Here is a 13,986-nt window from a genome sequence, read left to right as displayed (position 1 = left end):
ATTCAAACACTTTTGACTGTGGTTAAGGTTATCGATGACTTCCATGTTGACAAACACAATGGCCAGTTCTTTGTCATCATCCCTTATGACATCTTAGCAACCTCTGATGCAGCTGACAATGTTCTCCTCCTTTAAACAACATCCTCCGGAGGCCCCTGGTGCACCCAAATCCCCCAAATTTCCTGTAAACTTTGACCTTTCTTCTCCGTATCCTGTAATCAAACTTCTTAATGGTGCCGGCTGCCCAACCCTTATCTAGGAGCCCTATTCCCCTTTACCAGTGTTGCCTTGGCGAGCTCACCCAGGTTCGTGCCTTTACATAGCAATTACATGCTTACAGCTCCTCGGTTTACAGCCTCAGCTAGGACATTTCTAGACCCACACATCCAAATGCTCACTTGACTCTCAATCTGGGTGAATAATAAATAGCTCAAACCCCTCGTGTCCACAACGATGCTCCCGGTTTCCCTCATCCACCCTTGACAAAGATCCTCGGCTGGACCAACCTTCGGTCAGGCTCCTGAATCCATCTGGGCAACTTCCTATAAAATCCAGTTTGAGCAAGAACCCTGCTAAGTCAGCTGGACCACAATGCCCTTCACCAACTTCAATATCTGATCACTGCTGACACCTGACTGGATTCCTCATCCTTCCCAATCCCCAGGTAATGTCTGTTCACCCTGGGCTGTGACACCTGTTTAGCTGAGACTCTCTGCTTACCCACAATGTTTCCTCTTGGTAGATTTCCACCCACTGATGCCCATACCGCTCCGTGGTTATAACTTTCTACTTGCCAGTGCTGTATTCAGAGTTGAGCCCAATCTCTCTTTCCTATATAAAACCTCACTGGAGTGCTCCCTACACCTACTGCGACGGTCCTGAATAAAGTGTACCTTACCAGCTGTACCAAGTGAGATTAAATGTTTCTTTTCCTTTCTACCCTCAAACCTGTGGACCCCTACAGGGTTCCCTATTTATGCAGTTGGTTGGTACCCAAACCTCAATCTTCTACTCTTTCCTTTCTACCCACAAGCCATCCGTGAGATGACACTACCCCATCATTCAGAACCAAAATCTTGGAGTCATCCTCGATGCCACATGTTCAAATTCTACATCTCTTCCACTAGGAAATCCGTTGGCTCTACCTTCAAATAAAGCAAATGTAACTACTCCTCACCACCTCTAGTGCCATCTTCACCCAGGCCATCATCCTATCTCATTGGGATGATGACAGTGGCCTCCTAACAAGTCCCTATCATCTTGTCTAGTCCACCCACAGGCAACTTTCAAAAGGGCTTCCAAGCGTGATGCACTTAAAGCATGACTCAGATCCTGACCCACCTCAAAGCGCATCGACAGTTCCCTATTTTACTAAAATGCTGAGTCCAATGAGTCTTCATGCCCTACTCATAAAGTCTGGCTCTTCTTTTTTTTCGTTCCCTGTCCCCCGAAGTTTGTTTGTTTGTTTGTTTACGTACTTATTATTTTAGTGATCTCTACACTTACCATGGGACTCAAACAGAGGACCCTGAGATCAAGAGCCACTTGTTCTTCCAACTGTGCCACCCAGGCACCCCATCTTGTTGCTTCTTGACGTTGGCCCCTACCCCCAACCTTGATGACTTGACTTCAGTCACACTAGCCAACTTGCTCTCTTTAGAACAAGCTACATCTTTGCTCAAATACCTGTGCTTTACAGAGAACGACCCTGATTAGTTATAGCTGGACCCCCTTCCTCTAGCAATGCGATCTCCCTTATTCTCCTCTATTTTCTCCCCAGCACCTACCACCGTGTCTTTGTATTTAATATTTGCCACCCACCTGGTCAAAGCTGTCCGTTAGAAATATAATGCCTGCCATATATGTATTTGAAACCACACTGAAACAGATGAAATTAAGTTGAGGAGTTTATATTATTTAACCTAACATAACCAAAATATGATCATTTCAATGTGCCATCCACAAAGAATAACTGTTCAAATACTTTTTTTCCCTACAAAGTCTTTGAAATTCTTTGTGGAACTCACACTTACGGCCCATGTAAGTTTGGGCTGATCGCACTGCAAGCATGTGGCTGGTGGTTTCCATGCTGGACAGGGTGCATTTATTCTATTTTATTCTACTCTACTGTACGCTTAGTCCGTCTTTTAAAATTTCTTGGGCACAACCCACTAACTTGATTTCCTAACCCACAAATGGGTCTCAATGCCCACTCGGCCAATCACTGCTCTAAGTAAACTTCAAAGTAATGAACGGATTTTAGGGCACTTTCTCTGACCTCCAGGGACTGCTCAGGACCCTCTGAAAGGGTAAATGGCTTCCAGAAAAAAGAGGCCCAGAGGGATAGGGTGAGGAATTAAAGTGCCATGCCAATCCACAGACCGAAATCATCACCTCCATTCAATGACACAAGGCCTTTTTTTAATTAATAGGTAATTTAAAATTTTTTTTTTTAATGTTTTATTTATTTCTAGGAGAGAGAGAGAGAGACAGCGTGAGCAGGGGAGCGTCAGAGAGAGAGGGAGTCACAGACTGAAACAGGCTCCAGGCTCTGAGCTGGCAGTCAGCACAGAGCCCGACGCGGGGCTCGAACCCACGAACCGCGAGATCATGACCTAAGTGAAAGTCGGACGCTTAACCGACTAAGCCACCCAGGCGCCCCAATTAATAGGTAATTTTAAATAACTCACTGCCATGTCAGATAATTAACAAAATATCTAATTGCTTATAATTATACAGTACATGCATGCTAGTATACAATATTCAAGGGAATATCTGCATGATTTTCACACTTCAAAAAGAGTACATTTGAAAAGATCAGAAAGATTTCAAGTGTTTCATTTTTCTCCCCCCACGCCCACCCCCCATGGAAAGGCCACGGAAATACAATAGTCCAGATCAAGGACACAGAAGTACAAACTTAAACGACTGATCCTCTTTTTTCAATCGCAAACCCCCCAACTCACGAGGAGACTTTTAAAAAGATACTGTAAACCTCAAATCCGAATTCAGCCCTGGACAGAAGAAGGTTGGTCAACTTTTAAAACGGACTCAAACTATGGATTCTACCATCAATAGAATATTTGCTCCTTTAGGGTTCTGTATATTACTAGACATGAGGGGGTAGTAAATACAGTCAAGGTTAACACAGATCTGCTCCCTTAAACGGGGTTTAGTTTTTGTACAGTTAATCTTTACATTTCTTCCTGAGGTCTTTCAATTGCCAAAGAAAGGCATTATTCCCTCTACCTCTGTTAAGTGGTTAGGGTGTCACCTAAACAGAATCTCTTCCTAAGATGCTCAAGGTGAGCAACTGCGATATTGGTGCCCTTGTCAGATGGAAAGACAAAAACATCATTTTAAAAAGATGAAGAGGACTATGTGTTACTTGCTTTTGTATTTTTTGATAGTTCACGGTACAAAATGTGGCTAGTTGGTTATTGCTGCAAAGACTGTCTTTAACTACTCCTTGGTGGGCATTTCAACAAGTGACTTCTGCTTGAAAACGAACTCTATTGAGCATATTTCTCTGGAAATCAATACTTAAGAAATTTTTTTTCCATGAGTCTAACATTCAAGAGAAACAGCCCTTGTTTACAGAGTAACTTGGTTTAGCATTATGCTTAACAATGTTTAAAAACAGCTAACTTAAAATGCAAACATTTAAATTTTGAAGTTTAACTGTTGGGAGGCCAAGTTAGTTCTATGAAAATATAAACAACATGAGAACAGTAGTTTTCTCCCCAATTCCATCTCTTGTGAGACTCTTTCAGGTCGCCATTTTGTTGGGGTTAAGAGGAAGACCTCAAACAACTCTAAGGTTGTAAGAGAGAGGCAAATGTAAATGCTTGGGTTCCACTTTCAAAACACTACGCTAAGGGGAGAAAGTCACTCCCAAGGGATCACATATTGTAGGATTCCATTTATGGGAAATGCCCCAAATAGGTCACTCTCTCCAGACAGAAAGTAGATCCGTTGTTAGGGGCTGAGTTGAGGGGGTAGCTGCTAATGGTTATGGCGTCCCTTTCTGCGGTGCTGAAACTGTTGTGAAACTAGATTGTGATGATGGTTGCAAACCCTGGGGATACACTAAAAACCAATGAATGGTACACTCTAACTGGGAGAACTGTACTATGTGTCAATTATAACTCAATAAAGCTATTAACCAAATTAACATGCCTGACAACGGTCACAACGGCATCGGCATGAAAGACAGAAGGAAGTCAAGTGAAGCTAACAAAGCTTCCACATAGGGCTAAAATATATAAAGCCCTGATATGTCGGTCTCGCCAGCAGAGACCACTTTCTCACAGCAACCAATATTTGCTCTTCCTAACGTTGGTCATCGTCATTCGTAGTAACTGTCTTCCCCTCTATAAATAAGCAATATGAAGACACAGACCGTGTCCTCCTCCTCCTTCTTTTTTAAAAAATGTTTATTTATTTTGAGAGAGAGAGAGAGAGTGTGAGTGCAAGCAGGGGAGGGGCAGAGAGAGAGGAAGGGAAAGAATCCCAAGTAGGCTCCAGGCTGTGAGAACTGGAGCCTGATGTGGAGCTTGAACCCACAAACCATGAGATCACGACCTGAGCCGAAATCAAGAGCCAGATGGTTACCCGCCTACCTTTCTCCATAAAATTCTTCCTAGTAGCCATCACATTGTTATTGTTCGACTTAGAAACTGCGCTTTCTTAGAAACTGCACTTTCTTTTGGTTGCCCGAAAGAGCCACCTGGCATCCACGAGACCATGTCCTTCTTAGGCGCTGCTATGATCTTAGCAATCATTAGTAAATATCTACAATCATCACAATCATCAGTAAATATCTACAGTGGGAATTTATACGTGGATGCAGTATGTACTTTTGCACAAATGAATGGATACATGAATGGATGGATGAAAGGAAGAAAGAAACCACTGGATTGGGGAAATTCAATCAGTCAAGTTGCTGTGTTCGAAATGTCCCCTTAAGTCTGTTCTCCAAGTCTCCCATGTCCCTGGACACCTTGGTAGAAACACTTCCAAGGGCTGTCGGAGCCCCTTACGACCATGTAACTATCATCTTACCAATTACAGGTCAATGGATGTGATGTGTGCAATTTTTAACTCATTTGCCTCAAAGAAAACTGCTGGCCTTGGACTTCTCCACTATGTTTCACCGGCGTAAGTGATAACAAAGTCCCAAGATAGAAAAGCAAAAGAAAGGTCCTGCAGTCAAGCTGGACTGGCCAGAGTGTTATACAAGAAAAAAGCAACCTTCCATTTTATTTAAGACATTGTGTGTTGGGCTCACGATGTTGTATGAGGCCAGCCTTTACCCTATTACATTACAAGCATGGATACACGGGGAGAAGGGGGAGCCAGAAGGACTTCAATGCTTAACTGAACGGAATGAGCCAGTGATTCAGCCAGTGGAGTTATCTGGTGGCTCGATGAAGAGGCATCAAGTCGTTATGTCTCATTAACAACTTGATGAATTGATATTCACCTAATTCAAATGCTGAATTCTCTAAAGTGGTCATTTTGAAAGTGATTGAACTTTGAATTTGTTGCCACTAAATATTTAAATCAAATAAATACACACTTCCAGAAGAAAGAATGGATAGATTTTAAAGAGGTGAATAGTCATTTTTACCTTTATTTGTAAACAGGATATAATTCGCAATATGCAAGACACAGTGAGTAGAGGCTAGAAGGATGCTTTATATTCCTTGAGCCAACAAAAAAGAGCTCAGATCTGGGGTAGGGATGATCACACTATCTTTTAGATTGTTTCTTGATTTTTTCACAAGGTAAGTTAGCTCTAAAAAAGAAACTAAAGGGGCGCCTGTGTGGATCAGTCGATTAAGTGTCCAACTCTGGATTTTGGCTCAGGTCATCATCTCACAGTTCGTGCAAAAAAGCGCCACATCAGGCTCTACACTAACAGCACAGAGCCTGTTTGGGATTCTCTCGTGCATTCTCTGTTTGCCCCTCCCCCACTCTCTCTCTCAAAATAAATAAACTTAAAAAAAAAAAAATTTAAAAAATTTAAAATTTAAAAAAGGTTAACCAGTACATAATTGTGAAGCTTGAAGATGCTTAAAATCCTTAAAAACAATCAGTTAATTGTGGTTTCAATTATAAGAATCCACTCCTAATACCATTTAGAACTGATATAAGATGACTTTTACAAATTGGATGTGGATTTTAAGCAAAAACACATAGAGGTAAAATGCCAAGGTTGGGTAAAGCAGAGAGAAAAATGACATAAACCTTGATTGAGTCTCCAAATTTAGGCTGCCATGATAAAACAATGTCAATATAATCATGACCTGAGCAAGACGTTTCTTTAGGTCCCGTCTCGACATTCTATATGACGGGGGGCAAGTAATCGTCTATGGGACCACCTTCCCACTGTGTGCAGTGGGCATTGTAATAATTACTACCCACCTTTCAAGAATGCTGGCAACCAAACCATTTTTGTAAAGGGCTCAGATCCACTTGGAAGGAAATCATTACATCGCCAGCAAGTAAGATAACAGTTATTTATGACTCGTCAGACCTTTGAATCTAAATTTGAAAAACAGCTTCATCTGTTTTTCTGAATTTTCCTGGCCACTTTCATGCACATAACTAGGTTTCCCCATAGTGCCAATGTAGACATATTTATTTGCATCTATGCTGACTGTTAATGATTCCCAGATTTCAAATGCTGGCACGGCATTTACTGAGAGGCTCCTGGCATCTGAATCTACCTCGGTTTGATGATGTGGAGACAGGGCTGGTTTCTCGACCATCCCTGGATAGCATGATCTTCTCTGGTTACGATTTATTCCCTGAGAAGAAACACTAGCCATTCCAACCATCTTACAGATCCTGGTTAGACATTACAGTTTAACAATTTTTTTCCCTTATATTCAAGAGACCAAAATATGTAAGGATTCATTTTTTTTAAGGATCTTTGAGCTTGTTAAAAGGTAAAAAATACATGCGGCTTATTATTTAAGCCTATATACCTTAGTTGATTTTTAAAAGAAAATAAAATTTGAAATGAAGGTCAGGTAAGATCATTGATATTATAAAAGAAAAACAAATTAAATAACACCATGTTAATTGGGGGGTAGGAAAAATGAAGTTTATATAAAAAGATATCAATAACAAAAAGCTGGAATGAAAAAAAAAAGCTACAGAGTTGGAGCACAATCTCTTCCTCTGAGCTTCCTAGCAGTCAAGTTGAAAAGAAAAGCTACAGGACTTTGTTAATCAGCTTCCTTTGTGTCATAACAAAAGCAATCAGAAGGACAAAATTTTTCACTGTTCCTGACATTTACCCACTCATTCCTTATTTGCAATATATCATATAATACAGTACATTGTGTCCTTGATATTAATTATTAAGAAACATTTTTTTCCCTCCCCATGGACTATCTCTCTTAGTCAACACTAATGAAAAATTCCTGGAAACTTATTTTCCCCAACTTGCTCCTGACTCACTGTATTTTAAACTTGGAACAGTATCACAGAATTGGAAACAAATCACATTGCACAAATGCAAACGTGCACACTGTCAGGTCATGGGTGTTAGCACAGGCCATTATAAAGACATCAAGTCACAGGAAAAGTAATTCATGCTTACAGGTGACTCCAAAGAAAACAATGAAAACCCACTTATGACGCCCATCTTTGAGGCTGTTGGGGTAACACAATTCTCAGGTTGAATATTTCATCTCTTCAACCACATACTTAGCTTCGTTTAATCAGGTTTTTTTTTTTAATGTTTTATTTATTTCTGAGAGAGAGAGAGAGAGAGAGAGAGAGCGTGAGCAGGGGAAGGTCAGAGAGAGAAGGAGATACAGAATCGGAAACAGGCTCCAGGCTCTGAGCTAGCTGTCAGCACAGAGCCCGTCGTGGGGCTTGAACCTACGAACTGCGAGATCATGACCTGAGCCAAAGTCGGACGCTTAACCGACTGAGCCACCCAGGCGCCGCATCGTTTAATCAGTTTTTAGCTTTGCCAGAAATCTTTCCTAAGGCATGAGATGAGTTTAAACACCTGGCGCAGCTCTGCATGAGGAACATCCTGGATTGAGATCTCGCTGGGCTCAGAGAGACCAGGAGACACACTTGCTGTTGAGCTGAGTAGCTGTGGCAGAGAAGGAAGGGCCCACGAAACAGAAAATAATCTGTATGGCCTTTGGCAGGAAAAGTGTGCAGATCCCTGAAATTAACAAAGCCTTCGTTTTTAATATCAGGCCACTGAGTCTCAGGAAGGGGAAGAGCTTTGCCAAAAGTCCTGCCCTGAGATCAACCCTTTCTGTGCTGGAGCATATAAAGGGGCTGTCCTCTGCAGAGGGCAATCAGATGCTTCCCACAAAGACTTAATTTAAACAACAAAGGTGGTGACATGGGGCAAGCTGGATTTCTGACCCCCTATCAAATGTGCCAGGAGACAACTAGAAAAATAAATCCGTACCTGTGAAATACGTGCTAGAACCTCAGAATGCTCAGCGAGATGAAACACAAAAGTAATCTAAGAATCCTCACATTATAAAAGTTTAAAAACAAAACAAAACAAAACAAAACCCAAAACACGTTCAACTAAAGAGTAAGAAGCCTGTCTTACCAATTCATAAACTTAACTTGGTAATATCTGAGTGAAGGCTTTGTGCAATCAGGCCCTCGAGTAACCTGTTTTAAAAGAGACACAAATCTACTAAATCGAATGGAGCAATTATTGGCCAAAACTCAAAAAATAAAATGAAGACGTTACTGGAGAAACATCAGCCATTAAAACGACCTGCAATATGAACTTGTGTGAGATGAGCGCGGGAGAGAGACTGTGGGAATCAAGGAAATAATGGAGCATCCATAACCATTTTAAAGAGAGTGCTTTCTCGTTCCCCCTCCCAAAAGTGAGTTTGAGACAATTTAATTTGGTTTTAATTCATCAAGCTACATTAGTCTCTCTGAAAACTTCTAATTTTAAAATCAAATACTCATTTGATTTCCAACCAAGGTCAAGGGAATGAGGCAGCCTCATACTGACATCACAGGGACATGCCCCACGCCGCTCCACAGTTCTATCAAGGTGCCGTGTTGCTATGGTTGCCTGACTGTTAATTTCTGAAAGAAGGTGATTGTAAAGCCACCAGATGAACATCAACTGGGTGACACCACTTCAGCACAGAACATTGGCATGCGCCACTGTTTGCAGCAGTTAATTTTTATGAATCACCACTTTCGTGATGTGGATATGCCTTTCCAACTTTAAGTCCACCCAGTCGACAACCAAAAAAAAAAAAAAAATTCAGCTTCAACAAAGATAGGAAAGTCTGATCATATTTGAGAGAAGACTGTCACTCTGTGGACCATTTCTCAAGGGCAGTCTTTTCTTTAAACACCTCCCAGAAGATGCTATTACCTACATGCTTACATAAATAAATTCACAGACATCTGCTAAGTGCGGAGATCGGAAAAGAACCGAGCTCTCCCTAGAGGAGGTAAGTACAGCCCTAGATATAATTCCACGAATCAGATCGCATTTACCTTTTCTGGCTTCTGGAAAGCAATCTTCAGGTACAGTCACCTCAAAAGGTCACTTCTTACCCTGAAAACAAAAGAGAACATCAAAATCTGAATGTCAAGAGAAAGTAGCAACTGCCTATTTGCCAGCGATCGATGCAAAGAACACCACATCTCATGGCAAATGACTTGCCGGGCTCATCAAAACAAGTCGCAGGGCCGGTGATCCCGTGCACAGGCTGATCAGCTCCTTGAGACAAGAACAACGAGGATGAAAAAAAAAATAAAGGGAAACACTGCGAATTTTGCATATGAACTTTTCCTCATCTTGTTACCTATCAATTTATTCTCTTGTGCACTAATACGTGACTCATAGGCTTTGGTTTTTGGAAACCAGACTGCTCCCTGAACGAGTCTGTTTGGTGAAGCATCCACGCCATCTCTGATTTCATGAAAGCCCAAGCTTGGGGGGGGGGGGTTCCCCTTAGGAAGAGAGTGAGTTCTGTTGGACAAGCTGCTTTATGCCACCCTGGACCTTTCGCAACGAAGGAGGGCACCAGGATCCTCAAGTTTGGGGACGGGCGGAGGGTTAATCGGTTGGTGAAAGCCGTTCACCGTTCACACAGTGTTTTCCACTTAGCATGTATCTCCCAGATCTACTAAGTTAAATAAAAATGGATGTGTCAGATGAAATAAACAACTGAAATCGAGCTCCCTAAAACACAAAGAAAGCTGGAAGAAGGTTTTATTCCACATCTACTCCTGCCTCTGCATCTTCTCTTATGCAAAACAGTGTGTAATCCTCTAAGAAACATTACAAGCTGCCTCTTTCTGCCCATGTAACCGGGATCAACATATGGCACAAGTGAAAAGAAAAACATTTGTTTATTAATTTAGATCAAGTTACCAACAGGGCAGAGGATTCATCCCACATCAGCTGACCAAATGCTCATGTCAGGTTTCTTTTTAAGACGCTAAGATCAGATCACCATTTTACTAAAATGTTAATATCCTTTTGCTCACTCTTCAGGACAATATGTAATGAAGTGGTTTTAATTTTATACAGAATATATCCCTGCTTATCCCTCTGCTGTCGGCCCTGAATGTGGAAAGGCAAACATTATTGAGAAGAGTTAAATCTTATTTCACAAGGGCTAAGATTTGAAAGTGGCACTTTGGTGAGCACTATCTTTGAGGAATTGATATGAGGCCAATTTATGACATTTCCACAAGCAAGTATATGCAGATTCTTGCCATAAAGACTGGAAAAAAATGCAGGCTCTGAGTGAAATCATAATTTTCATGTTTACTGTAAGAGGAAATTGGAGGTTTTCACCAAAAATGTTCACCACTTGGGTGGGGGAAAACCCTAGCCGTGGGACTTAAAATTACTATTTTGCAACCTGCCCCAAACCTTTTTGTTTTCACACAAAACAATTCAAATTGAAAATGAAAATCGTGAGACACACGGCTGATGTGTGACTCCAGGATTAGTTTCTCCACTGGCCAGAATGGTGACGAGGCCTCTGGTGGTAAGAAACCAGGGAGCGGTGATGTGGGGGTCCTCGAGGTAATGTGGAGATTGGCGAAGCGGCCCCCGGACTCCCAAGTGAGAAGAGCTCATTAGATACAAGAAACAGTAATGATCCTACACCCCAGAAATCTCCATCCCATCGTTCAGGCCATCTTAAATGGAAACTAAGTGAACTGGCAGGTTCTACTCAACGCAAGGCAAGAACAGCCATTCTCCCTCCTTTTTCCTTGAAACGCTCCCCCTTGCACGCTCTCTAAACTAATTTTCATGTTAATCTACTGAGTTGCATCTATTTTTTGCGTGTTTGGCAGTCAGATCTATATAGTATTAGACTTTGCAATGCAGATGAGATTGCTATCATATAGGCCTGGCAAACAACTGGACCTTATTAAAATTTAATTTAAAAAAAAACATACTGCAAAAATGCCTACTTTGAATACAGTTAGCTAGGGCCTTGCATTCCAACCTGTAGGAGGATTTCAGGTAAAGATGAGGTTTGTTTCTCCACGCACGTGTCTACACAGTACAGTGTGTAAGTGAACAGAGAGCAACATGATAAGCTGATTTACCTTCCCAGGTCTTACAAGTGTAATTTTCCCCTAGGGAAACAAAATTATACAACTGACCCTCCAACTTACAATTACTAAAGCAATATGGGATCAGGTACGTTTAATTTTTACTTATACAAAAAAAAAAAAAAAAAAAAAAAACCACATTGACAGTGTGATACAAACCACGGTTTCCTCCATTGAGGTTCCATACATTTTAACGTATAATCCACACTTGACCACTCATTTATTTATTTCTGTTGATTTTAGTTTTATGTACACATTAGCCAAGGAATCGAAAAGGTATTTTTCTAGCATTGCAGAGAAAAGATTAATAGTTCAACAGCTGTTTGCCATCATGCTAAATTAAATGAAATGTGTCAATATTATAGACAAGAAAATTAGGGCGTAGTGCTGGGGCCTGAATCTGCATCACTACAAGCCTAGGAGAATCAGAAATCACCAACTAGAACAGTCTGCATTTCATTTTCCCCAAGTGTAAAACTGCCATTTCCAGAACTGTCTGCTTTTTTATATTTTAAACAATCGCTTTTACTTATCAAATATATCCACTGTTTATCTGAATGCTTACTCACAGCACAAGCATCAAAACTAAAATTAGGTAAAGCTTTTGTTTGTTTTTAAGATAACAGAAACATATTCCCCTCCTGCCCACTTGTCTTCTTTTAAAATGCTGTTACCATCTGAAATGCATTTTCTTTTTCTCTCTTTCTGAAGTTTCCTATTGGTTTTAGGGTTTAAAGGTGAGCCAGGAATACGGTAAATAGAAATGACTTGTTTTCCTTTATGTCATTCTCTGTACAGTTCGGACCCTGTGACTGCTGCAGCTATTCCTGGTGTGGCATTCTCACTGCTGTTTGCTATCGTGCTGTGTATCTGAATCAATGCGTTGACCATAAAGACCTTGAGCAAGACACCCATCTTCCGCAGCAGCCCACTCGTTAGAAAACCCAAGGTACCCTCCTCTTCCTCCACCTTCCCAACCTCCCGTCCCCCACCCCTTAAGAGTTTTATTCTGTAGCCCTCTTAGGTCACCACAATGCTTCAATGTCATACTTTGGATGGGTGTCTTTTGCCCCTAATTTAATCTGTGTAATAAATAATACGTAAGGCCAACTGGCAGGGCCCTGCTGGAACCAAGCTAGTGCAGGTAAACATGGAGGTTTGACTTCATTCCAGAAGAATGAAAGTGAACGACATATTCTCTACTCGTCCCACTATGAGTCTCCCCCGCCCTTTCTTTCATGGCAGCTGAAGAAAATGATTTGCATCAGGATTGCTGCATTATGTTTCATTTTATACAATTATACAAAAGGACTGTGAAGGATGACCAAAGGTTTTCATCTTAACCTTCAGTCCCTCAAATGATGCCTTAAATCCACTGTGCACCAGTATCACCGGGGATGCGACGCTGTCACAGCCAGCTCCTGGCCCACGATGAAGGCAGATGTTTTCTCTTACAGTCCAGGAACATGGTTCAAACTTACAGTACCCCAAATACTCCAGTCAAAGGGCATAATACTTCACCTAAGAAAACAGAGGTCTAAATGGGCTAATTTCGCAGACTGCTACCTCTAGCTAGTGACTCCTAACATGTGGATTTTAATGTCTTTTCAAAGATTTCTTAGAAAAACAGGAGCATATCAACACAAATTTGCCTCGCTGAAAAATGATAGTACAAGGGTCACTTCATTTTCCGCACTCGGGACAAGAAAATCCACTCAGAAATCAACCGCAAAGTTGTTTTTTTTTTTTTTTTCCTCTGCTCTAATAACTTCAATATTGAGTCAGGCTTCCAGAAAGAGAAAGCAAAGAGGGCAGGAAGGAAGAGAGGAAAGAAATAAGAAAAGAAAAAGGAGAAGAAAGAGGGAGAGAAGAAGCCAGGAGCGCAAAAGAGGTGGGGAAAGGAAGAAGGAAGGAAGGACATCGGAAAGGCAAGGAAGAGAAAGTTAAAGCTGGACAGGCCGGGGCTCTGGGGCCCACCCAGGCTTGTTGGGTTGACCACTGCTATGTTTCTTGTACTTCGGTCTACCCAAGAAGTCAACCATCATTCCCCCGACGTCCCCTCCTACGGCTGCACAGAGCACTTTGCTTCCTTTCTCCTCTCCCTCTGTGACTCTCACCAGATCATGGAACCTAACTTTGGGGTCCATTCTAGTAAGAAAACCCTACAGGAGCTGGTAGGTTAAGCCACTTGGGAAAGGCAACCCCAGCCAAGGCGCAACGGGAGAGGTTACCGGAGGCCGGAGGCCGGGAGCCCAGCCCGCCCAGCGACAGCTCCACTGGTCCCTCTCACTGGGAGAGACTACTCTCTCTTACCTTACAGAAAAGTAAAACCCTGGCCATGGTCATGTGAAAATATTTTATAGGTATCCTTTAACA

The 13,986-nt window shown here is 41.7% G+C and overlaps 1 protein-coding gene across 1 annotated transcript in view; it reads right to left on the bottom strand.

Moving 5' to 3' along the window:
- FOXP1 (forkhead box P1) overlaps positions 1–13,986 on the bottom strand; it is a 597,016-nt gene that overhangs the window by 319,648 nt on the left and 263,382 nt on the right. Inside the window, exon 4 of the mRNA XM_039230557.1 lies at positions 9,526–9,586. The gene's annotated coding sequence lies outside the window, so the exon portion shown is untranslated. The remainder of the gene's footprint in view (positions 1–9,525; positions 9,587–13,986) is intronic.

The sequence above is a fragment of the Hyaena hyaena genome, unplaced genomic scaffold, assembly GCF_003009895.1.
Source record: "Hyaena hyaena isolate Hyena2069 unplaced genomic scaffold, ASM300989v1 scaffold_48, whole genome shotgun sequence".
Classification (NCBI taxonomy): Eukaryota; Metazoa; Chordata; class Mammalia; order Carnivora; family Hyaenidae; genus Hyaena; species Hyaena hyaena.
This window is presented reverse-complemented; position numbering and strand designations above follow the sequence as displayed.